The 20521-nt window shown below is 50.7% G+C and overlaps 1 long non-coding RNA gene across 1 annotated transcript; it reads right to left on the reverse strand.

Moving 5' to 3' along the window:
• Nucleotides 1-1567: 1567 nt before the first annotated feature.
• On the reverse strand, nucleotides 1568-18205 carry LOC142082992 (uncharacterized). The gene is made up of 5 exons (XR_012673920.1): nucleotides 18164-18205; nucleotides 17988-18084; nucleotides 16714-16817; nucleotides 9321-14927; nucleotides 1568-5020 (listed from the first exon to the last, which is right to left on the reverse strand). It is a non-coding gene; the product is annotated as an uncharacterized LOC142082992 (long non-coding RNA).
• Nucleotides 18206-20521: the final 2316 nt, after the last annotated feature.

The raw sequence follows: 20521 nt of genomic DNA on the forward strand, positions 1-20521 counted from the left end.
CTCCGATACAAGCAGGCCAGGCGGCTACTGCAGTCTTTGATTCTAGGTGGAGGAGTTCATGGTGTAAGGTGGCGTAACTTTGCATTGCATTGCTTTTGAGCCTATGTTAGTTACATACGCAGAGCAAACACAGACGAACAGATACCAACAGATCTGGAGCAAGCTGTACTCTGAGCGGCCAGGGAACGCTGTGCAATTGCAGCATCATGGCAAGGTATGTGCACGCCAATGTAACGCCAGAGCTGCAGCTCTCTCAGGCCTTCCCCAGGAAATCCATGCCCAGAAGTGCACATACACAGCAGTGTTATTTGTAGGACATGAGAACAAAACCTTCTGTTCCCCTTGGCATTTGTAAGGCTGTGGATGGAATGCTCTGCCTGGCTCTGGGTGCCAGTTTTTAAGAAAGATACACATCAGTTGGAGAGAGTCCAAAGGAGAAGTAACAAGAAGGCTCAGAAGGCTAGAAAACCTGACCTTTGAGGGGAGACTGAAAGAACCAGGCTTGTTTAGTCTAGGGAAGAAAAAACTGAAGTGAGACACAGTAGCAGGCCTCAAATACGTAAAGGTTTACTGCAAAGCGGAAGACAGTAAACCTTTGCCATAGCTGCTGGAGAATCTGTGAACGGTCAGGATAGCAAAGCACTTGTGTAGGCCACCAAACGAAGCTGCTGAATTTCCACTGCTGGAGGCTTTAAAGAACAGGTAGGACAGCTATAAGAAAGGCTAAACTTGCCGCCACGAGCCTGGAGGATGAACCCTGTGTTGTCTTTTGGGATCTCCTCCAGCTCTGTTTCATAGCCCTGCAACACAGTCAGCTTCAGAGTAAGACAGTACCATGAAGCAACATGACATGGTTGTAAAGAGACTAACGATGGAAGAAAAGCATTTACAGCTGCAGGGAAAATGTAAGGATGGAAAATGTAAAATCAGACATATGGAACCTGACCTAGACAGTCCCATCAGATGCCCACGTGTAAAGCATATTGCAGCAGAACTGCAGCAGGAACTTGACTCAACTGAGAGAGGTGACTGAGGTGAAAAGGGCTGCGGGAAAAAATACAACCACACATTTATGTACACTCATATGGACAAAACCTGCTTTAAATCCACTTGCAGCTCTCTCATAAAGGAAGTGGCAGTTCTCTTTAGTGTTACAGCCACCAGCAAAATTCACCATCACTACTCCAAATGCTGAGAGGAGATGCTTCACTCCTAGTTTTGACTTTCAAATGCACCTTTCATGGCCTCTCCATCTCCTCATGCTTTTAGCATCAATTTTTTATTTCAGTAGCGAGACAGGTCACAGACCTCAGACTGCAAGCACAATCAGTGCTTGGGTATGAGGCCATGACAACAGATAGTTCATAAAGGGCTGAGAAAATGCAGATGCATATGACTGAAGGGAGGCCCACCCTCATCATCAATGCAGCCACAGGACATGAGCGCTCTTAAAATTGGAGGAGGTGGGTGATGGGTGTGGGTTAATTCTTACCTGTTAGCTGTGGTCTTCAGGACGCTAATCAAGGCTCCTGTAATATCATCTAATGCTCCAAAGGCTGCCCTGGGAGATCAGGGAGAAACAGCTGAGCTCCAGGATTTTGGTGTTTTCCGTACCATGCCAAGCCACCCACCTTCACCAGCAGCAGAGGTGGCAGAGCTTAGCACAGCGCAGTGTGGAAGAGGAGCTCACTCCTTTCAGAAAAATAGTCGGTACAGCTGAAAAACACACCAACAGCCTTCCAGGCGTGCCAGCTTTTTCTCAGCACGTAGCAGCCCAGCAGTGAGTGGGGAACACAATGCTGAGTCAGTGAGGCTGGGATCCAAATTCAGACTTTTCCCCAAAGTGGAGCAGGATGCGTACACTGAGCCTAAAGCCACGACTCCATTAATTTGCCTTCCCAAAGTACACTTGCTGGAGCCTAAAGTTGTCCATTGTACAAGGAGGGACAACTAAGGGCTTTGCTTGAAGAAGCTCCTTCATTCCCCTTTTCTGGCTGGTGCAGGGAGCACCTGGGTGGTCAGCAGCCTGCCTGCCTCCACAGAGCAGGTGAAGCTTTTGTGCTCCACAAGCAAAAACGGCTGCATAGCAGCAGCTATGGGTTATGCATGCTTTCGCACAGAAAATAATTTTGTGTTTGTTACGCTTTTCTCCTAACTGGCTCGTTTCCCTTGCTGTTTCTTCTCTGTACAGTGGGAGCAACTGTGCACAGCTACCTCAAATCAAACTGCGCAGTGCAAAGTTACCTCCTACATCAGAAAGCTTCTTATTTGGGAAGCAGCAGCAAACCTTATACCCTTATATTTGCAGTAGCTCCACTGCCAGAAAGGTGACACTTGTGGAGTAATATATTCAGTGCTGTAAAATGTTGCGTGGAGAAGACACACAACAAGCGAGGAAGCACTGGTGGGCAGCACAAACAGCACACAGCAGGGGCAGCCACTCAGCAAGCAAACTAGGTAAGCTGCTCTCCCCAGCTCCCTTTAATCTCTTCTCTAGTAGGATTTCTCACTCCTCGCCATCTTCTCACATAACATACACCTGTGATCTTGCTCGTAAGAGAAGGCTGCAAACCAGCAGTGCAAGCCCTGGGTGCTCCTGTAGTGCTTTGCCTCTATTGTTTTTTTTTCTGAGCAATGACTACCTGCTTATGCCTTCCCCCCATGCCTACCATAAAACTAGCTTTGAAACACAGCAAGTAAAGAGGGATATGAGAAATGCAGACAGTGGCACTTTCAGACCGAGGGAGGGAGGCTCTCGGGGCAGCCCAGCCACCACCACATTCAGGCTGGGCTGCTGACTGTGTGCACGCCTCACCTGTGCAGCCAGGGCCAGGGCTCAGAAGTCATCTTCACTGTTTAGAGAGAGTTTGTCCCATAAGCAGGTCCTCCCTCATGCCCAAGAGCTCTTCCCAGGGCATCCTGCTCTCCGTTTATATATTCTGCTTTTTAATTTTTTTTTTTCCTGAGAAAGCCTCAGCTATTTCCTCAATAGTGGAGAGGAAGGGCCTGAGTAATAATAAATAATATGAAGTGGTGGAGCAGACCTCACGTTAAGCCTGAAGTCCACCTGTCAAGACAGCACTCTCTCATGTCTTTTGTTGGACCATCCAATTAACCCCTGTGGGTACATGTTCCTTTCCCGACCTTTAGGAGATCAGTAAGAAATCTAGAAAATGCTGCTTTTGTGGTTTTTTTGAGCAGGGCAGGCATCAAGCAGAGGCCTGCCCTGCAGTGTTGCTCCTGTCATGGGAAGGACAGATGCGCTTCCCTGAGGGATGCCTGGGAATCAAACCGTAGGCTTTTACATGACATCTGAAGCTTTCAACAGGGGTTTAGTGCAATTGCTGTCCAGCCCAGCAGGTGCACCTGGGTGACCTGACCGGGTCCCCCTGCATAAGCGATGCACACAAGCCGGATCACCGCAGCGCTTGTGGACCAGGCTCACTGTTACCTGCTCGGTCTCTCCCCAACTCCAGCAGTGGCTGGCATCTGGTACAGGGACAAGAGCTGAGCACCCCCCAGTCTCCCTGACGGGCCCTGCTTCCCCCCTGCCCTGGCTTTCCCTTGCCCCTGCCCAGGGCTGCGCCTGGCCCCAGGGCGCCTGGCCGAAGGTTTTCGCAGCCATCTACGGTCAGGCTGGCCCCCGCGGGCCGGCTCGCCCCCCTGCAGCGTGGCGGCGGGGAAGGAAAGGTGGAAACCTTCCAGCCTTGTTTGGAGCGCGGCTGTTAGGACTGAAGCTGAGAAATGGAGGGCCAAACTCTAGCTGGGGGCAAGAGGAAGAAATACTGAGAGGGGAGTTTGAGGGTGGTCTGACTGCTCCAGGCATCTGTGCTGTTTAAATAAGTGTCTGTGTAAAGATGTGCTGCTTTATATTGCCCTCCAGCTCGCAGGCAGAAAGCGGTGGGGCTTTCCTCTCTGGAAAGCGAAAGCTGCCCTTACGGCTCCCCTGGGTCTTCCCCTGCTGAAAAAGGAGAGCCACTTGTTAATAAAAAGGAAGATGCGGTTTTCTCTTGTGTTATGGCCAACAGCAAACTCACCGTCAGTATTCCTGGCCAAAAATACCCCAAACATCCCTACCCCACCCTCTTCACAGGGCAGAAGTGGACGGGGTTTCAGCACTCGCACTTTCAGCTGACCGGGAGGCAGCCTGTGGGGGCAACAGGCTCTGGGAAGCACAGAGCATGTGCATTCGAGAGGGAGAACAACCCTGCCATGGCCATCAGCAAACTCATAGCCATTCATGCTGCTATAGCTACGAATTGGAGGTTTTTAAGCATAAGAACTGCTGCACCTCGGGTTTCTATTGCCAAAGGCCCAGGACAGCAGGTCTCTGACCTTATCTATTCAGTGAGAGCGGTGCTGTAGGAGAGGTTGGCAGCTTTGGGGGTGTGGTGGGAACCCCATCACAGGTAGAAGGGTTTTGGCCTTGGGGCTGACGCAGTGGGACCCACTCCCCCCTCACCCTGGGCAAGGGAGGGCTTTGGGAAGAGGCTGTTGCAGCCTTGGCACATGCCTAGCGCAGCTCCTCTGTCACTGAATCACTGGCCTCATCTCACCTACCCTGCACAAGCCTTGGCCCAAAACTGGATGGCAAACATCTGCTTTTCTTCCGTTTGCAGGGACAAGTTGGAAACCATCTCCATGAAAAGTGTCTGGGAAAGGCTACAGGTATGAAGCCCAGGCTCTCCCTCCTGGGAGTCATAGCTTCCAGATGAACAAACCTTACGAAGACAGAATGGCAGAGCAAAAGGCCTTGTTTTCCTTCAGTCTCATGGTGGCAGCTGCTGCCTGCCCTTTGGAAGAAGAGAGCCAGCCTCACCTGCAGAGGTGGCCCTGTGGCTGTTGTGTATCCTGATGCCTGACTACAGCATTTTTCCACTCAGTCGAGGTCAGTTCTCCAGCCAAGATGCTTGTTACTATGGTATCCTCCTCCATCTCAGAATTTTGGTGATGTGCAGCCTGACCCCAAGCAGGCATCGCTGCCTTAAAGTCGTTGGACAAGAAGTGAGGACGTCCCCAACTGGGGAAAAGAGAGATGACGAGAATGAACCACAAGGTCAGTATGCTGGCCTCTTTCTCCTAATCACTCATCTCTAGCTTTAAAAAAAAAAAATGACCTCATCTCACAGGGTATTTTTACTGCAGTAATTCCTGTGATAACTGAGCTTGCGGGTATTTGGAAACAGAGTTGTAGTCAGGGCCAGCAGAAAGTCTCCCATGGTTGATAGCAGTGCACACACCCCAGGAGCATCAAGGATTTTTCTCTTGCAGTAATCATTGCACAGGTTACGTACATTGTACCCGAAGGGTTATAGCTGGAGAAGCTGAGCTAACAAAGCACAAGCCTCGTACTGTTGTGGTAAAGAGCCACGGGCACTCTCTACCCTCCCTCGTAAGGTTGAGCTAAAAAGAGCATCCTTCAGGTACTGCATCAGCCAGGATTTTGAAAAGTACTGATGAAAATAGAAGCCTGGGAAGAAAAACAAAGTGACCTAGTCTCACTGTAAGACTCAGCAGCTCTGGGGCTGAGTTTGTGGCACTATCCTGTTCTGAACACCCCCCTGACACCCAGCGTCTCTGGGACACACTGTTCACAGTACTGCAGTCTGTCGGAGGGGAATTAGAAATGCCAAGATACTGAGATTTTGTGAAATATCCTGATTATGAGGTCCCGTACCAGGTCCTCTGCTGTCATAGATGAACTTAGATGGTTCTCAAGATACCCCACGGGTGACAACCCTAGATTATAATCTGTCTTTCTCTGTAGTAACACCCACATAAAAGAAAAACCCTTGTGGCATAGTCTGCCTGTCTGTTTATAAAGGCAGTTTGTTCCTGTTTGAATGGTAAGTAGTTTCTGAAGGGGAAAATGTGAAAAAATTAAGAGGGCTGCCAATTGTGTAAAATGAATTGACAATATTTGTTTGTGAAATACAGTGAAATATATTCTTTTCTACTGCAAATCATTACATCTACTAATATGCACAGTTCTGTGTTTCCTAATGCTCATGGCCATCTCAGGTCCAGAGCCAGAAATATGCTCTCAGAGAAACAATTCTAGTTCTCCGCTGATAGACTTCCACCCACAGTCAACGAAGCATATTTTAACCCCTCTCTCTGTTTCTTTCAGATCCAAGTGTACCTAAGTGCACCTAAAGTACCTCAAGTACCTGGTACTCTGAAGAATAATGGAAATCGAAAACAAAAAAGTGTGAATATTTGACTAAGAACCTAAGGGAACTTACATGCAAATTATCCATTTGCAAACCACTGCCAAGCCAGTGCCAAATTCAGCCCTAGCACTACACAAATACGAACTTGGTTGATGAAGGGTTTTTACTGGGAAGTTCTGGTTAAGTTCTGTCACCTCGTTGGGGCGCCCGGTGATTCTTAGCAGGCGAAACTGGGAAACAATTTCCATCATAGGTCTGTGCATAGACTCTGTTCCACATACTCATAATTTCTGAAACATACAGCTTTGGGATTAATCATGTTTCCAGGCTCTTTTTTCAAGGATGATTTTCTGCTAAGGCAAAAAAGTAACCAAACACCCCCTTGGATCCCCCTGGATTCCTGAGTTGCCATTCTTTGAATGACAGGCAATGCAAAAAGTACACAATTGACATGGTAGAAAATAAACATAAATACTTCTCTATCACTTGACTCAAGCAAGGCTCCATTTTGGATTTTGAAAGGTACCCAGGTCTCCCTTGTGCTGAGTTCAGTTTAGCACCATTGCTTGACTGGAGTGAGAGGAAGGCGGAGAATATACGAGCTTAAGGTTATTGGAATATCACTTTACAACATGCTCAAATAGCATCTGCTAATAGTAGAGCTGAGTGCAGCTCCCAGCGTGGTGGCATCTACATGCACATTCCCCCTGCCCAGGGGCTTAGGCTGGGGCTGCAGAGCTGCTGGAACAGGCTGTGTGGGTCTTGCTGAAACACATAAATAACCTCACTCCTCTCTGATTCTGTTTTCTTAAACCAGCAAATTACCCACAAGTTACATTGCTTTAGCTAAAAATAAAATGTAAATATCACGGGGTTGTCTGCAGATGTCTGGTCTCTTTGTGCAGGACACCTGAGATCCCTAGAAGTGAAAAACAAAGCGGAGGGCACAAGGCTCCCCATTTTCTCCATGCTTTTGCCGTTTGTTGTCTCTGGACATTTGTCTGCACCGTGCAATTGCTGGGTTTCCTCTCCAGGGCCAGTTTCCTTGTTTGCCCAGACCTTTCAAATAGCTCTGGGGAGAGAAAGCCCAACCTCTCCTGTACGACCACCACAGAGGACAGGCGAGTCCCCAGCCCAACTACGTAGGTTCTTCTGGGGCACGACCAAGCCTGACGGCGCTGGCACTTCTTTTGCAGCACAGCGGTGGCACAACATCTTCGCCGATGCCGGCTGGTCTGAAAGGGGTCCCCTGACCCTTCTTATTTTGCAGTACGACCCGTCTCAGCGCAGTTGCACCCCAGCCCTTGGGCACTCTCTGGGAGTGACTCCCATTTGCATCATAGCTTTTGCACTCAAGTAATGAAAACTTTCACAAGGGAAAAAAAAACTACACACAACAATAGTGGTAATTATGGAAAGAGCAATTAAAAAAAGAGAGAGGGAGAAAGAGGGTCTGGGCCTAGTCCAAACTGTATGTGCCTAATAGCAAAACTACCATTACCTTGAACGGGACTGAGTGCTGGCGTCTTCCTGATTCCCAAATAAAGCTACAGAAGAGGCACACCTTGGATTTACAGTAGCGTTTTCTCTTGTACCTGCTTATCTCCTTTGTTCATTTATCTGTGACTTAGCATTTATATTTATAAAATGCAGCCCATCCAACAGGTTTCTGGGAGCATCGTCACAGCGTATTGCATACATCTAGAACACCCTGAGAGAAGAAACCAGCTCCAAGAGCTTCTCAAACATCAATAGACTTCAGCTCTACCAGAGCGTTGGTGGGAGAAAATTAGAGATGGGTGCAAACGGCTGAAAAATTCCTGCCACCGTTCTCCAGCCTGGTTTGGCAGAAGTACCAACCTCCTTGCACCAAACTCGTCCCTGCTGACAGCAGGTCTGTTTCCCTCCGTGCTCTGCTCACGCAATCAGCCCAGAGATCCCCAGCTCTCCATGGCCACCGTTGATGCGGATGTTTCAAAGCAAGGACCGCCGTATCCCCTGAGCACAGCCCCACGCTACATGTGCTAGCACCCTCTCACATTTGCACCATCCCCTTTTATTAGGCACAAGATGACATTCAGACCAGCCCGGAACCAGCGTGGGTCTCTATTTTCAGATAAGCCTGGGATGGATGCCCTGAAGAAGGAACACGGCCAGTATCTGCCTTCCACCTCCCCTGGAAGAGCAGAAGGAGCATTTGCTCGACACGCGGCCCTGCTGAGAAACATTCAGGTGTCGGCGTTTCACTCACTAGCTACAGACACGTCTCTTGCTCCTCCCGGCTCCAACGGGGAGGCTTGGAAGGAGCTGCCACTGCAGGGCGGTGCCCTCAGGGAGGACGTGCACATGCATGGGCCGCCGGGTGGGAGGAACTGGCTGAGCCGCAGGGCCGGGAGGGCTGGCTGCTGGGGAGCTCTGGGGAGGCCCTGGGTTCGCTTGTTCCACATGGTTTGCTTAAAAACAAAACCAGAAAACCACATCAAGTCCCAGGTTTGTAATGTAAAAAGGCATTAGGAGCTTGAATCTCGTTCTGTTTTAATGTCTGTGAAAGTGCAGGACAAATTTTTCTGCAGACCAGTAGGAGTCTGTCATTCTTGAGTGCCATCGGATAATTCAGGTTGGAAAGGACACCCGGAGGACATCTGGTCTAACCGCCAGCTCAGAGCAGGGCCAGTTTTGATCAGGTTACTCAGGCCAAAAAAGCATGATTCCACTAACACTTTCTTATTCATCCTATCTGCTGGCTTGAGAGACTGGATTGCGTTTTTACCGCATTTTAGTCACACTAGCAATGCAGAAACCACTGCAGCTCTGCCCAGCTAAGGAGTCAGGTTCTGTTTTATTTTTTCCCCTGGTTTATATAAAAGTGGCAATTGGTAAGAGCCCAAACTGTCCTCAGCTCCACCAGAACAATGGCCATTGTTCTGGAAAAAAGCAAGTCACGCTGAGCCCCATTATGCTACGTCTAGCGGCCACATTGTCTTTGATAAAAATAACCCAGGGCTATTCTTTAAAAACCATGCTCTGAGCTCCTCATGAAGGACAAGGTCTTTTGATAAAAAACCATGTCTGAAAGACAGTATCTGCCATAGCCTGGCCTCATAGCACCACAACTAAAATACTGCTGGTGACCTCTTCTTGCGGTACCTGGGTTTTGCCTTGGAGATCTCTTGGCCAAACAGAGTGTGCTGGCTCTGCGCTGCCCGGAGAGCAGGTGAGCTTGTGGTCCTTCCCTCGCAGCCCTCTGGTTTTCACAAGCCCACAGGAGTCCTGTGCCTTGTAACCGCTTTTGCTGGAATCGATGGTTCAGGCAAGGGAGGATGTGACGCCTGGCTCTCCACCCTGCCGTGCGGCGTGGGGTAGGCAGCGTTCCGGCCCAGCACTGAGACCAGGCAAAAGGAAGCATGTGGAGAAGGAGAGGCTGTAAAGAACCAGAGAAGGGGGAGGAGGAAGGACGTATTGGGGCCATCAGGTCACGTGCTCCCAACGGGAAAATTAGCGGTGTTTGGGTCTGTCTGGTATGAGGAATCAAGTCCTGCCTCTTCCATGGAAACTTTTTTCCCGTGGAAAACCTCGTCTGTCTTCGAAAGGAAGTTTCTTGCCCTCAGTGTCATAAGTAGGATCTGGGTCTCTCCCCTGAATGCCTAAAAGGTGGACAACAACTCCTGCCCGTGCGAGACTGGTGGCAGATCAGGCAGGGAAAGGGGCTGGTGGCAGATGGGGGTGCCCACTGTCCTTGCCCCACACCACAGCAAAGAGGTAAAATGGGAAATACGGAGAAGCAGTGCCATGCGGGATGGAAGCAGGAGGGTTTTGATGGGAAGAATAACCAGGAAGCACATGGAGAGACACTGTCTAAAGTGACGTGTTGAGAGAAGCTGAGGACCACACAGACTCCTTGCAACTCCGCAAGAAGTTCCTAGCCAGGCTTCGGAAAGGGTATGGAGGAAATAGCTGGAATTTAACACTTGGCATGCCTATGTTTTATACCAAGAAGTAGCATTTTCCTCTTTGCTTGTAAAGGAAACAAGCCATCTTAAAACAAAGGTTTAAATGATTGAAAAATCTCTTCAGGGCAAACTTTGTGGGTGTCTGGTAAGAGGCAAATGAATCGTTTTGGTATCACAGCTTCTTCCCCCACTGTATTTTAAGAGGCATAGAGGCTGCTACTTTCAGGAAAATGCCTGAAGAAAATGACAAATAACTGATAGATTGAAAGGCTTACGTCAAAATCCTCCCTCGCTTTCTCCCAGTTCAGTGTCAAAAAGAGGTCAAAACTAGGGCTGGCACAATTTGAGGGTCCCTAAAGATTTTGGATTTTGTCGCTTTGCCCTACGGTCAGCAGATTCAAGATTCCTGTCAAGTGTTTCTAAAATTGATGTTGTATTGATGTCAATACAATCCTCCAAAGCACAAAATAGGACACACTTGAGCAAGCAGGCAGATTTCCAAACCGTCTGGCCCCTTTACATCATTTCCTTCTCATAACTCATCCTGCGCGTTGTACCTCTGACTTGCACATCTCTGGCTTTCTTTAGATAAGGGAGAAATTCCTCTCGTATCACGTGAACGTCTTCAATTTTATCGCCAATCTCTCAGATAAGGGGCTCATGTGAAGCAATCCTTGCCGTGCTCGCATTCCAGTCTTCTAACAGCAGAACATGGAGCTTTTCCACCTTATAAGGACGAGTTTCACTGCTCGTTCGAAAGGTGCTGCAACCGCTTTAAAAGATTTCTCAGCCTGACTATTGCAGAAGCAAATGTACCTGGTACTGGCCCTTCTGGATTAGCAACCTGGCATTCCTGGGATGCTGTTTTGTGCGCCTGAGCAAAAAGCATTTGGGAGGCTATATCATAACTTTTATTTTTTGTAGATAGGCTGGGAGAGGGACAAAAATCTAAGCCAGTGCCGGCTGCAGTTAATGCAACAAGTCAGAAAATTTCTGCAGTGAATCAGAAATTCGTTTCGTAGATGGGAATTCACTTTCCCCAAAATCCCCCAAATCCGCTCTCCTCGCTGATGGTTGAACTCCAGGCTCTCAGCTCATGTCTGCTACCTCTGCCTGAAAAACAACCAAGCTAACGTGCTTGTATCTAGAAGAACCCCAAAGCGTTCCTTTTTTGCTACGTGTGAGGAAAATTGGAATGTAAATGTATTAGCAAAATAAGCATTGGCGTTCAAAATGAAGCAGAGAAACCAGATGCTCTGTCTCCCTCTTTATGCAAAGCAAGAAGCAAGTGTCCCAAGAAACACCGAATGGTCCCTGTATGGAGGCCAGGCTGCCTGTTCAGACTTTTATGCAATAAAATGGACACTTTAAAATATACCAAATATGCAGTTCAGCCTTTTAATTTCTTTCTTTTTTGTTTTGTTTCCAGTTTTCAGGTTAGAAGTCCTTGCTCCACTCCAAAAAAATATGTTTTGGAAACCAAGGACTGGGGAGGATGGGAAAGGCTCCTTTTTGGCAGCTTGTTTGAACATCCAGGCTGCAACGATGAGTGATGCAGTATAGACCATTTCATCACGGGCCATGCTGTTCTCATGAGGCTTCCCATGTCTCACAAGCCTCCCTGCTCACGGCAAGGAAAGCCCAAGGGCAGAGCCGCAGAGGGCCTCCAGCTCCTCTTCCAGTGCCGGATGGACGTCGGGCTGGGCGGTGCTGTCCCGCGAGAGCTCAGCCGGTTCCTCCTCTCCGCGTTTTCCTTCCAGACCCGCCTGTGTGAGGTTTCTCCGTAGGACAGGTCAGGAAGGGCCAAGGACAGACCTCAGGGGTTACACCGAGCGGCGGAGAGGCAGGAGGGTTGTCTCTGGGTGGGAGCGAGGGCGGATCGGAGAGGTTGGAGGCTAGTGTCCAACCCCAACTGCTTCAGCCAAGACTGACGCCACAAGAAGAGTAGGTTATTTTTAATTAAGCCAACAACAGAGAAGGACACATGATATTGTTCTTGAATAAGAACTATTTAAAGCAATAAATCATCACCATGGAAACGGGGAGCTTTGCCAGAGCGAGGCAGGAAATTAAGTTCGATGAGAGATACCCGCGGAATTTTCAGCCATGATAACAGCAGTAACTGCTCATAGTGGGGTTGCGCCTTCGGGCCAGGGGACCCCAACTTGCCTTCCTGCGCCCGTGGAGCACAGGGGAGTTGATGGACCCAGGCGCTTGTGGTGGGATGCAGCACCTCTGCAAGGTTACCCACCAGCACCACGAACGCCTGAGGTGGGACGCGAGTAAGAACAGAGCCTGCAAAAGGGCTTTGGGAAGTAAAATTAACTACGCAGGGATTAGACCAAAATGAATCCAGAGGGGTTGAAGGCCTTGAAACGTGTTATCAGCCTGGCTGCTTCTCTAAGTCCTGATTAGATCCAAAGGCCTGTTCTTTATCTTGAAGTCCTAAGAGGCAAGGACAAGAGCTTAGCTGAAAGGCAACAATCCCTTCACCCCATTTAGCAGTTCCTTACGTCCCCCACACTCATCCTACCGCTATAGGGAAGTTATGGACTCTCCATTCTTGACTGTTGCAATTGTTCATCAAAAAGAAGTCTCCTAATTGCTAGGGTGGCTTACACAGCCATCACAAACCTACTGGCATCTAGCCTTCCTCCCTGCGCTGTCAGGGAGGCTGACTCCTGAGCAGATATCTTTTCACTCAATAAGTTCTTGGCCTTTTGTGGCCTATTTCCATGCCCAGGAGTTCAACCTGGGCAGCTGTCATCTCCTCCGCTGCACTCAAAGCCAAGCAGGATATATGGGCAGCTGCTCCGTGTTGTTCTTTGTTGGGTGCCTTTTTGTTGCAATTCCAGCCATGGTTGAGTGGGCAGGCAGAACCAAAGTTGAAGGCACAGAAAACCCAGAAAAGAAAATCCAATTGCATAAAACAAGCTGGAGAAGTGACAGCAGCAGTACTGCAGGCAACGATACGGTGGCAAGAAGGCTTAGGGAAGCCTGAAGGAGCAGCACCACCAACATGAGAGGAACCAGCAGCCCCCATCCTCACTTGAGAGCGAGTGCATTACTTATCTGCCTCCCTGACACTTATCCTAATATTTCATTTTGTGACAAGAAACTCCATCACTCCTGCATGAGAGGCAGCCCGCGGCGAGGGCGCTGGTGACTTTGAAGTGGTCTCTGATTAAGTAGCAGTCATCTGCCTGCGAGTCAGCCTGGGGGCTTGCTGTCATGAACGTGTGTCTGTAGGTGCTTTGAAATCCATCCTGAGCAGCAGCTCTTGGGTGGGATGGAAAACGTTCTCCGTGGTCAACACTTTCATGGGATCAGTCGCAGATCCCAGGATTAGTCCTGGGTAGATTACTCCTCCAGGTGGATTGAAGCAGAGCTGGGGAACGTGCTGCACCTGAGACGCAGCAGGTTTGTTAGGTGCCTAAATGCAGGGGGGGGGTCCTCGACTTCAGCAATCTCATTGTGCATCTCCTCTCCTATTATGGGAGCAGCCGCCCCCCACGCCCCCCGCAGACATGCCGCACCGCGGCGCCTGCGCTGGTCCTCGGGCAGCTGGGCTGCAGTCGCCAGACCCAAGCCAAGAAGGCAGCAGACCAGACGGAGGCTAATATTACTCTTCCCAGAGGTTCAGTAGGTCACCGCTTCATCCTGTGAGCAGCTCCAAATTTCAGGGCAGTGAGAGAATTGTTTATATTGGCTACTTGTATGAATACTTAAAAAAAAAGGGGTATTATGGGACTTCTGTTCTTTAATTCCAAAAAGAAATCAAACATGTCTAGACTGTTGCACGCATGTGGCTTTCTTCCAGGCTTCTCCCACCTGGAGCAATAAGCAGGCTGGAAATGCTCCACAAAAGAGTTTTCAACACCCATTTAAAAATGCTCTCACCCCATGCACACTAGCCGGTATCAACCAGCCAAATCCTATTAGGAGGCAACGTCAGATAGGGAAAGAGCTTTCAGGCGCGGGTCGCAGAAAGCCTCTGCGGTTTCCTCGCTCCCTTTCCACAGGGGGAGACTGAGGAACTGGCTGGCAGCTCGCCCACGGCCCGGGCAGAGGCAGCGCAGGGGGATGCGGCTGCGGGAGCAGCAGCCACGCACCCCCCGGGGGGCCCAGGCTGCCCTGCTCCAGCCCAGGTCCCTCCCCAGGGACTCGCCCCTGCATCAGGCCGCATGAAAGAGGGCTGCATTCAGCATGGTTTTGGGTTTTGTTGTTATCTGGTGAACTTGAAATTGCTGCTGACAAGAGATGTCAGAGCTGGCTGCGGAGAAAGACATTTTCCCTTTAGCTAGGGAGCGTCCCAAGTTCAGACTTCATTCCCGTCAGCTCACCGAGGAGCCACGATGGCAGAGGTGGGGGACGACCAGCAGCCGGGGAACGGGTGCCCTGCCCTTGCAGCCTGTCCTCTTTGATAAGGCTGACGCCGGGGAGGTAGGAGGGTTGTGGGAAACAGCTGAAGGGACAAGGGAGCTGCCGTGCTGACTGAAGCCTGAGGTCTACCTCGTCTGGCAGCGGCTCCAGCGAGGTGGTTCAGAGGGAAGTGGAGAACCGTGTGGTCAGGCAGACATCAGACTGTCACGTACCTTAAGTCAATCTTGGCCTTTTGTGAGGTTTCCTGAATCTCATAAACACTGAAGCTCAAGCTACCATGACCTATGTTGTGTTCAATCTTCTTCCAAGGTTGCCAGTCCCAGACTTTTCATTCTTTCCCCCCATATAGAAAGGAAAGTCCTTCCTAACCCGGCACTGCAGACGTTTCTCCAGCAGAGGTTGAGGTGAGACACCAAAGTACCTGCAAAGCCAGTCAGAGATGGGAACAACTGTAGGAGCTGGCTCCTGAAATCCCCAGAGCCCCGTTCCCTCCCTTTTCTTAGCAGATCTACAGCCCTACCTTTAACTGGTTTCCCTGCTGCACGTCCTCCCTCACAAACCCTCAACGCTTCGCCATCACCCCCATCACCAAGGCTTCCAGAGCTGCCAGGGACATGGATAGAGGGTTTAGCCCCATGTGGAGAAGAGGGCCAGGGGAAAGGGCCATGGCTTTCACACTTCTCTAGTCCAAAAAAGTCCAGATCTTGTAATTTTCTGGACATGATGCAAAAGACAAATATTTGATAGAGGTTTTGAGAGATCCGCTCCCACAAGGGTGAAGAGCTTCTGAACTCAGACAGCAAGTTTGGTCCCTGTTTGAAATATTGCTTAGCGCTGGTGGAATTTTACTGCACAGCAGTGGGGTGTAAGTAGGTCTAGATCAGCAGATAGGAATCTTTCTAAAGCTGTAAAACTTCAAATAAACCGAGAGCTGAGGTCAGACTGGGTCAGTTCCCCGGGGCTGGGGACTACGAAAGAAGAGCCCCCTGCTCGGGAGCGGGGTGCTGAGCCCGTCTGCTGGCGCGTGCCCTGCCTGGCCCCACGTGGAGCTGGGGTCGGTCTGCACGGCGGAGGACACTGGCCCCGCAGGTAGGTCGGGCAGCCCTCGTCCTGCACGTACACTTTACAGACCTGCCAGCAGCTTTTCACAAGGAACGAAGGGAGAGGAGAGCTCTCTTTGCTATTTTTTGGATCTCTATTCTTGACTGCATCCACTGCAGACAGCTGAGGAGAGGGGCTTGGACCGTACCCATGTTCTGTGCCCAGGGTCCACCCCATGAGATGAGGGCCACCCCTGCCTTGCTTCACCACAAAGCCGCTTTTAAAGTCCCCAGGCTCAACCTTTGGCCAGCGACGTTTTATTTCCCAAGAGAGTCTGAGCGCTCCAGCCTGAGAGCGGAGCCCTCCCCCCCGCAGCGGGTGCAGCGGATGGCGCCGGGGGGTGCCCGCTGCAAAGTGCCTGGGGTGAAGGGGGCTGCCCGCGCACGGCTCAGCACCTGCCCGAATGCCGACGCAGTTGTCGGGGGACGAGAGCCCCCATCCGCTGCCCGCCCGCCCGTGGGAAGGAGAGGACCGACACCATTCACCCACATTGGCACACGCTGGCTCTGCCCACCCTGCCACCCATCTGCCGCACTGGTGGTCCGCATCGCTCCCCCCTTTAACTACCGGAGCTGCGCAAAAGCGCAAGCAGCCGCCTCACAGCCCGCCCCAGCCAGGCCCCTGCGACGGAGGGAGCCAGGAGCCGTCCCCCCCAGCTACCCGTGACCGCAGTGGTCCAAGACCCACCGTGCCGCAGCTCCCTGCTGCTCTGGGGGTGCCGCCGGCCCCCAGGACCAGCATGTTGCTGAACACTGGGGGAGGCTGGCCAGGGAAGGAGGGAGGAACGGGAGCCCTTTCTCCCCCGTGGGACACTCGTACCTGAGCTTTTTCTCCTCCTACAGCAGGGCCAGCTCCTCTGCTGGGACAGAGGCCACACCAGTTTGGCAGTAATTGGGATCTCTGACACAGACCGCAGATGGGCTGTGCGGGAGCAGACGTTTCCCATCTGGCGGAGCCGACAGCTCTTAGGCGGATGGATAACACTGTGGTTACACACATACGCCATGTCCGATCAGCTAGTCATGTATAATTCAAGGTGTATGTGGTGACGTGCTTTAAGCCCTATAGAAGAATCCAAGATTCGTATGAGATTACCAAGTACTTACTTTGACGGGACATCCCAGCCCGCTGCCTCGTGCCCAGCACCAGCCATATCCCCCCGTCCAGCATCGCTCCTCCACCACTGTCATTCTCCATCGCTCGGAACAACCTGGACAGAACAAGGCAAGGAGCGGGTAATTATCATCATCATCTACAAATTATTTCTTTGGGAAGCTGAGTAATTTGATCAGATACTTTCATCTTCTTCTACCGGCTGCCCAGGGCCAAGCACACTGCTTTCCTCACCAGCAGGACATGGTCTTGTTAATATTACATGAGTTATAAAAGGATGAATGAGTGATACCTATAATTTGATTCCATTTCCTGCATGGAAAACAAAAATAATTAAATTCATTTAAGAGAAGAAGAACAACTGAGTTATTATTCATCACGGAGCACTCCACTGGGAAATGTTACAGAGCTAAGGAGAAAAAGCCAGGCCCCAGGGTCACCGCTTTGCATTTAAAGTAATAAAATTTCTCCAGGAACATTCATAGATCTCTCACTAATGCTAATTCAGCCTCTTCCTCTGTTTATGCAATGATGAATTCTCTGACGGATTAAATCAGCTCCCCCATCATACTTTTCATGAGAAGGGAACTTAAATCAGTTCAGTTTGTTGAAGGTAGTCAAGTACCACCTTAAATGAAATCCAAGTTTTTGGAGAAAGATCCTCAAGCTGCTACTTTTCAGAGAGGAACCAATAACGAAGTGTGTAATAAACTTAGCAAACGTCACCACGACTGTTTAGTGAATTCTGTGTCTCAAAGACTTCGAATACCGCCGTGCAAGTATAACACAGAAGAGATTCTGGAGTCAAAATATCTGTATATCCCGTCTTTCCTCAGTCCGTCGCCATGCAGAACCGGGTGGCCCGTGGGTTATTCTCCAGAGAGCTGTCAGCGTTGATAGGTTTGAAAACATCAGTTAGAGACTGGAGTAACAAGAAATGGCCTCAGTGCAGCGCTCCGAGGGGCCCCTCAGAGACAGGGTTCAATGATGTTACGATCAAATTTGCACTATTATCTGTCTCTTCCCCATCTCCTCATCTGCTCATCGTTTAGCCCCGGTGGAACTCCTGTTGCCATCTGGCAGGGTGCTGCCGGCACGGCTGGCTCCAGCTCCCCCTCGGCAGAGCACGGGCTGAGCAGCACACGGGGTGGGGGGGACAGTGGAAAGAAACTGCAAAAGGGAAGAATCACAACCTGCCTTCGTAAGAAAATGGGCTGAAAGGGGCTTTTGTCTTTGTACACAAGGCAAACGTGGCTTCTACATTCACCTAAAAGGCAGGCGACGGGACCAGCCAGCTGCAGTACCTTAGGAATGGCTCACGTAGGCTTAACGTAGCTTCTGATGGACGCACACAGCCTCGTCACCTGAAATGACATTTGAAATGCTTTTTCAGATTCCTCCCTCCGCTTGCCTCTCCAGTACCTCAGGCAGGTGAAGGTTCACCTCCGCACAGCGTTATGCATCGCTCCATTAACTTCCAGCGGGAAATTGGCTGTTTAATACAAGATTTACCGGGACTAACATCTGTACCTCTAACATCTCTGTGGTACAGCCGCAGAGGATGCAGCAGGGCCAGCACCACGCAGCCACCCAGCCGCAGCGCTGCCTGCAAACTTTCCGCTTTGTGAGAAGGAGGTTTGACGTGTGCTGCAGCAGCCAAGGTGATCAACAGCGCGGCAATTAAACGCACAAACCGTTGAAACTGCTTGGAGTCTGGTTTCATTTAATTTTCCTAAAAGATGTTAGGAAAAGGTAACATCGAGTTGCCTGTTTTATATCCCTCAACCATGCAAATTCCTGCTTTTCTGGCTGTGTCCCTCCCATGGCCAAGTCCCCCAGGTCTGTTTCCCTTTCCCATGCTTATTCCAGCCAGGACACAAGACCCACGTTTTAGGTCTCCTCTCCCTTGCCAGCTTCCTGCACCAGCTCATCCCCAGCCCTGCCACGGGGAGGAGGTACCTGTGGCCTGTCCGCACGGCGAGGCGGGTGCGCCTTCCCCCAGAGTCGGAAGATGGGGTGAAGCGAGGCGTAGCGTTCCCAAAACCAGCTCCAGCAGCCGGGGCCGTCTCGGGACAAACACCTTTCTTCTCGCAGAAGCCTGTTGAGAAGCCAGCACAAGCAGTAAGTGAGCGCAAAGAGAAGAACCCTTGTGGTTTATCTTTGGTCTAACTGCTATTCTTTCTCTCAATAGGTCCAGGTTTAGCCTAAGTGGGCGCGTATTTGGTCCCTGGTAACAAGCAACATCCAGGTTCTTCAGCATCAAAGATGCTTTCCTTTGCCAGCATCGGCCCTATTTTCCCTCCGTCGGTCCTGCCCGACCCACCAAGAGGCTGCTCCCAATCGAGCTGCCTCCGCTCTCACTGCTGTGTTGTACAAATCCGCTATTTAATCCTCGACAGGCCAAGCCTTCCAAATACCGGATCCTTTCATCACGTCTAGGATGTAAAAGACAGGGGTTCCTGCACCCTGCGAGACAGCCCGCGAGCGCAGCAGTAAAGCTTTTCCATACGCTTCGGTTCAGCGCGTGAGGACGGCTCTGCTCTCGTCGCTGGAAGCAGGCAGCGGCTTCGGGGTTCAACCGATGCTGCTGCAGCAAGCGTGTTTAAACGTGTAGCTATACATTTTCATAGAATATAAACATATACAGGCAAATAAAAACAATCCGAGTCAGTTGAATACATAAAACATTTTTTCCACTTTTGCCTTTTCTCTGGAAGGCTGAAGGCTGTGCTGCGCCCAGTTCCCTCCCATTAGGCACAGTCCCGGGGGGCCTCAGCAAGGACGCAACCCCCGGCGCGATGCCTCAAGCGCGGTCAGTCCCGCCACCCTGCTCTCGGCATCCAGCCCTGCGCCCTGGCAGCGACCTGAAACCCAGCCTGGCCGGGAGGGCAACGGCCGGAGGAGCCACCTGGGCAGCCTTGTGAGATATCGTGGGACCTACGTGTGGTGGTGGCCGTCACCTGAGGGTCAGGACGAATGAGACCAAACCTTTGCAAGGCTGAGCCTGGCTGATGATGGCACCTCTGGGCATTCAGCGCTGGTTCGCCGCCCCAGTGCCGTTTTCTTGGGTGATGCTCTTGGGTTGTTAAACATCTGCGTCCAAGTACTACATAGAAATGCCCAAGTCTTTTGCTCAGTTCTTGTACGGACCCATGGGTGCCGAGATAGTCTGGGGTGCCTCAGGCGACAGAGCCTGATCCAGGGTGGGCTGCTGGGCACGGCAGGCTGAAGAGCCCCATCCTTCCCACTGCGTACCTTTCCTGCTTGTAATACAGGCCGCAAAGGACATAGTTACGCTTCTGTGTGTTGCCCAATTATTAGTAAAGGGTCCAATAAAGATATCGGTAGCAAAGATATCAGAACCCATTTCAGGCCCTGCTGTCAACTGAAAGCGTCTCTAATGATTCCCTGCTTGGGGTTAATGTTGGAAACTCATCACTGAGCCAACGCTGAGCGCACTGAACGTACGTTGTTCCATTTAATAGACAATGCTTGGACCATTCAACACTGAAAACCCCTCTCCAGGAGCCCAAGCATTATTGCAACGTCTACATTTATCCGCCGAAGCTGAAGGCTTATAAAAGATGCTTAGCTCAACACAATCCATTTTCTATGCCATTCCCTATCAGTTTACACTATTAATTAGCCACGATGATATTTTCTTGCTTCTTTTTTAGCTCTTGTCCCATATCAAGCCTTCCATCGTTCTGCCGGTGCTGAAAGCAAGCCGACGGGACTGGAATTAGGTCATCCCGTTTCCACGGCTGCTTCCCAGTCCCCCAGAGCTCCCCTGAGCTCCAA

The sequence above is a fragment of the Calonectris borealis genome, chromosome 5, assembly GCF_964195595.1.
Source record: "Calonectris borealis chromosome 5, bCalBor7.hap1.2, whole genome shotgun sequence".
NCBI classification, from domain to species: domain Eukaryota; kingdom Metazoa; phylum Chordata; class Aves; order Procellariiformes; family Procellariidae; genus Calonectris; species Calonectris borealis.